At 32.2% G+C, this 5,917-nt stretch overlaps 1 long non-coding RNA gene across 3 annotated transcripts; it reads right to left on the bottom strand.

The window, feature by feature from the left end:
- Positions 1 to 639: 639 nt before the first annotated feature.
- Positions 640 to 4,109, bottom strand: LOC149567208 (uncharacterized). Of its 3 annotated transcripts, none has more exons than XR_016362360.1 (2): positions 3,660 to 4,109; positions 640 to 2,861 (listed from the first exon to the last, which is right to left on the bottom strand). It is a non-coding gene; the product is annotated as an uncharacterized LOC149567208 (long non-coding RNA). The 3 variants fall into 3 exon arrangements; XR_016362361.1 differs by having other exon boundaries at positions 640 to 2,870; XR_016362359.1 differs by having other exon boundaries at positions 640 to 2,909.
- Positions 4,110 to 5,917: the final 1,808 nt, after the last annotated feature.

The following is a 5,917-nucleotide window of genomic DNA, read 5'->3' on the forward strand; positions in this document are numbered from 1 at the left end:
AGTTAAAACACAAAGAGGTTAAAAGTTCAAACATATCACAAAAAGTTCAATGGTTTCAAATTACAAGCATAGAAAAAGGAAGTTGCATTTCATATACAACAAAATTAACAAAATTAAAATTACATTTCACACACCAGCTTCTTCTCATTTCTATTAAAGAGCACAACTTGTGAATTGAAATACTCTCTTAATGTCGGTAGAAACATCCCTAAAACAACACTCTTACCACCACATCTCGTGCAACATAGAAAGGAATTTACTCTCTTTCTACAACATTTCATGCAATATAGAAAGGAATTTAATCACAGACACCCTAAATCTTAGCGATCTAAAACAACTATTAGGTGCAAATTTGTAGAGTGATAAAAAGTAATAAACTCAATGTGACTGAAAATCTTTTCATTTTAATGATATTGAAACAAGTTAATGTGAATGTGAAATAATATAATTTAAACAGACTTTGTTCAAACTTCAAACACATTCTTCACATCTATGGACAGTGATGATTGGAATTCAAATCCACATAACTAACAAATAATGTAGGAAATTAAACTGACAACGCCGTTCAACAGAAACTAACTTACAATATAAAAACATATAAATCAAAAGAATGACCACAGAGCATTCATTACTTCAACCTTACGGAGGGGGGAAACTCAACCCCTCCCAAATGGAAAATTTATATTAAACAAAAAGTCCGTTTCCATAAAAATTTACACACAGCAATTTACACTGTAACAACAATTGAGATACTCTACACTACCAGTCTACATAATTGACAAAGATATACATGATACACTAATCCAATACAATGTCATTTGCCTCTGGCATGCTGAAAATGTCAATTGCCTCTGGCACGTTGAATGCTGTTGTTGAAATACTACACTAGATCAGCATGGAGAGGAAGTATGTGGCTCCACTCCAAGAATCAAAAGCACCACTAATAAAAAAATAGTAAATAACAGAAGCAAAAACAATGTTGCAAACAAAGCTGGCTAAAACTTACCCCAGGATGAACAAAGCAGGAGAAAACATATAAGTTTACATCAAGATGAAAATAAAAAATACTGCATATAGATTTCAATGGCTGGCTGCTTGACATTAGATACTTAAGCTTGTAAATGCTGAAACCCATGTAGAACAGAAACCAAACTATATTGCAAACAGATGAGGATTTAAGCTTAAAAATACTAAAAACCAGTTAAAACGTGAAGAGGGGAAAAACTCATCAGATCTAAGGTTCTCATAAAATCTACTTCAATATGCTCTCTACTGTTTCAGTGGCCAGTTGAGACCACACATTGAGTTTGCAATTTCCATTGAGGCTACACAACTGTGCTGGCAAAAACTTCCATGGCCATGCTAATATACCCCAAGTCAGCCCTGTGTTATAGATTATAAATATAATAGCTCTACATTATACCCAAGAATAATAACATTCATATACAAAAAGAAAACTGCTTTTAGAGAGTATTGATCTACTACAGAGCAGATAAGGACAAGGGTTTAAAAAATAAGAAGCCTATTTTGTTATAAGGACCAATTATGACCAGCCAAATTCCATTAAGTGTGATGAGCTTATTTTGTGATAGAGCTCCCATATAAAAGTCAAAATATTATTTTCCCATTCAACAAGTAGGATGCAGTCACTTAAAGATCTGCAGAAAATCCTGCATATAAGGTAGCATTAAACTTTAAAAACAATTAATGATGATCTTCACAGGCTCTACATCATTTCATTGATTATACAAAAATTTACTATGCAGAACCAATTTACAAACCACCTTGGAGTAAATATTTCATTTCAAGAATATCTCGCTATAGGATACCATAGCAGATAACTACAACAATGCCGTACGGACTGCAAATACCACAATGTTGATTGTTGAATGAATCCAAATCCCCTATTATTTTGTTTTTGTCTGAGATATGGGATAAAATATTACCTATGTGCTAACTGAGTCTTATGCAAGCACAGACTTCTTTTTATTTTACTGAGCTTAACAATTTAAAACAACTGGACTACATCCCATCAGTTAAACGGATTTCATAAGTACTCTTAGCTCTGATGTCATATGTACATTCTACATCGAACAAGAACATAAAGGCTTTACATATGGTTAAGATAAATTCTACAATACGTAATCCATCAAAATTAATAGTGTAGTTCCAGTTTAAGAAGGCCCGACACATTACAATACAGACATTGAATGTTAAGCAGTATATAGCCACCAGAGGTTTGAAATAGAAAATCCATATTAAGACGTTTGGCAAAAACAAGATTCATATAAGCATTTTGGGTTCAAGAATGATCATGTTTACAATTCTTCTCTACAGAAAAAGAGGCAGCCATGGTTGATGGTAATGAAAATGAAACAATAGGAAACACAACTAAAACACACAGCACTTAGCATAATCAAATGCTGCAGAAAAAGATACAAAGCTTGAAAGGGAAGTAATTAGAACATAAAAATATTTTAACATTGAAAATTCTTTAATTCACACACACATATAAAAAAGCCTTCACACCATGCGATGAGGCAAAAACCTAGGCAAGCAATGAAAAAAATGCCTCTATACAGAAAACAATCACAATAAAATTTAAACAATACCTCATTTTGCTTTGTCAAACAAAATAAAAACAACACCCTGCATCGACTCCTTTATCTGCACACCACATGATTCCTTTTTACATTGTGCCTCTCCTACATTCAATCTATCAAATAACATGCAAAGAGTCATATGTTATAAAACAAATTTGCATAGTATCATACCTGAGACTGACACATCTTCAAACGAAGTTGCTGAGCTTTAATATTAAATTTTGTTTTTCATTGAAACGACTTACACTAGTTCTCATCCTGTTCAGACTATATAATAATTAACAGAGGAAGCCCAAGAATGGTGAACTGTAAACAGAGAACAACTCAATGATGGCAAATTTTGGAAAACATAATGACCTAATTTATTATGCAAAGGCAGAGAATCATAAAAAGTCAAACGAGACTGATGATTAATCTAGCCACAAAACTATTAGGTAAGAATGAGTACATAACTGCATCAAATCGTAACATGGATGTACATTAACATCCATATATATATCACAATTCCACTTTAACATATTACAAATAGAATTTTAACAAATACAAAATGAGTAGGTAAATAGAGAAAGGAGAAGAGAATTCAAACAGAGAAATCTTCGAAAAAGAAACTTATGCTCTGAACTTTGATTTCTCCATTCAAATCTACTTATTTCATTTTTCATTTAATGTAAGAGTTAAAAAGATACTAAAACTGGCAAATAAAGATTTGCTTTCAGAGCTCAATGGCCGTCCCTTGTGCAGAAACACATGTTCTTACGGAAGAAATCCATCCCATAAGGAAAAGTAACTTGAAAATTAATCTCAATCAGACTAAAAATTCACAATAAAATTTATACCATATCTCACTTTGCTTTGTCAAACAAAATAAAAACAGAGGAAGCATACTGTAAACAGAGAATCAAACCATATAGACCTCTGCAGACAAATTCAGTGCTACTTAATGCCAAAACCCAATTGGCGACTAAATAAACAAAATAAGCTCAGACAATGAATCCCTCATCGAAAAAAAAGCCTGAATGAAAGGAAAAAAAGAGCTCAAAACAAAAATTGAAATACCTTCGAAGCAAAAGAGGACCAAACCCTCGGCGGATGAAACCCCCCCGAAAACTTGAGGAATCAAGAGCCGCATTACCTTATTATATAGGCCGTGAAACAAAGAGCCGTTGTAGGGCTAGGAACACTAAAACCATAAAAGCAACGGTAACAACACGAAATTAAAGCCATAAAAAGCGTAAACGGGTCACTGTTTTTTCTTCACAAAACCGTTGCAGCCATACTTGAAACCCACGAAACTATAACCATAAAAAGCGAAAAACGAGCACTGTTTTTTCTTCAGAGACCCGTTGCAGCCAGACTTCAAATCCACGCAACCAAAACCATAAAAAACCAATGGTAACAATACGATACTAAACCAATGGCTTTTCTCTTTACAGAGCCGTTGCAGTCGACATATTTCAGACCTTGCGATTACGCTAAAAAGGGCTTTAAAACTATAATAAGAATGAACGAATTTTAAAAGCTTAAAAATATTGAATATGAAGTCATCAGCCATGTGGCAACTAATTTTAGTGCCCTCTACACCCCTCGTAAAATAGGGATTTAAATAGCAAATTTACAATTTTGAAATAGAATAAATAAATAAAATCTACATTACTTCTTTCAATTATTATTATTAGGGGCAATTATCCCTGGACTTATCTTGTGAACTTGATAATCTTGTTGATCACGATAGAGCTCTCTGTTGAGCTCTCTCTTTTGTATCTTTTCTTATCTTATTAAAAATTTTACCTCTTTTTAAGTATAATTATGCTTTTTGGATTGATGAAGAGTTTAGAAGTATGATTATCTAATATCATATTATTAATTAGTTATTGCAAATGGCCACACCAAATGTAAACTAGTATTTATACCTATATTTTTAGATGTCAGAGACCTAAACAATGAAACTTTGATTAAAATTTTCAATTCTATTTAAAGAGAATTTATGAATTTTTATATGTTTTATATATGTAAACTAAAGTTTAAAATAAATGGAGTAGGGCCACTTTGTATCTATTTTGATTTTAAGTTTTGAATTCTCTAAAATTTAATATAATAACTTCTAAATTAATTAAAGTTATGAAAGTTGAAATTTTTTATTTTTCTATTAATATTCAATTTTGCAAAGTTTACAATTGAATAATATATAATATTATGATGACAACTTTGTTAATATGATTTATATTTAACTTTAATGTAATAATATAGCTACAATTTAATCATTTTTAACATCCTTGTTCACCTCAAATGAGATACCCCCCATAGTGACCCTCTATTCATTACATGAACTACGTGTGTCCACATTCTTTACAAATATGTTAGGCATTTCCATCATTTTTCCATTCTTCAATCTTTTTTGGTTCAATATGGACACGATCACTTCTCGTGGAAAATAAGTAGCAATTCAACTAGATATAGAGAAGAGTTTTCACATTCACACATGAATAAGGAGAGAAAACCCCCCAAAATTAACTTTTGAAGTGAATGCGATGAGCAAGGCAAAATAAATGAGACTTGTGAATGTAATTAATATAATTACAAATCAAATCACCATTCGTCGAGCAAGGTTGTCACTTTTCTTATGTGAGAGTATGCTAAAATGGAAGGAACTAGTTTTTTTTTCTAAACACAAAATTTTTAGACCATCTATCATACTTGTCTAAAAGGTTTTTTTTTCCCTTGACATAATTAAAAATGATGAAGCTAGTTCTTCACAAAATGATGCTTAAGTTGCACACGTGTACCCAAAGTACACATGTGTCCAATTCAAATAAAACCTAGGGAAGGATTTTAATGAGCATGTTACTAGGATCCTACCAAAGAGCTCGAGCCACATTATCAACCAATACAATATTAAAATGTAACCCATCATAAAGGGAAGGGATTTTATTACACATGATGACCAATATTCCTTAAAGGTGAGAATTCTCCTACCTCCAACATCTAATACCATCAAAATCAATCCCAACAGAAGCAAGGTGGTTAGCATCGACAAAATTGCATTCCTTGTAGATATGCTCCAATTTGAAATCATCAAAGCTATTTAGAAGACTTTGGATTCTATTTATAATTCATTGAAGGGATCAAGCCACAAAATGTTACCCTTTAGTATCCTTAATGATCACTTGGGAATCCCCCCAATTTCAATGGTATGAATCCCCAATATAAGAGATAATTTGATCCCCTAGAGCAAAGTTATGCCTTTGGCTTGATTTCTAGTGTACTTATGAATATGACCTATGAAGAAAGTAATTATGGAGCCATTGTGGTCTCTG

This window comes from Cupressus sempervirens, chromosome 3 (genome assembly GCF_028749045.1).
Source record: "Cupressus sempervirens isolate cs-2001-9-10 chromosome 3, ASM2874904v1, whole genome shotgun sequence".
NCBI classification, from domain to species: domain Eukaryota; kingdom Viridiplantae; phylum Streptophyta; class Pinopsida; order Cupressales; family Cupressaceae; genus Cupressus; species Cupressus sempervirens.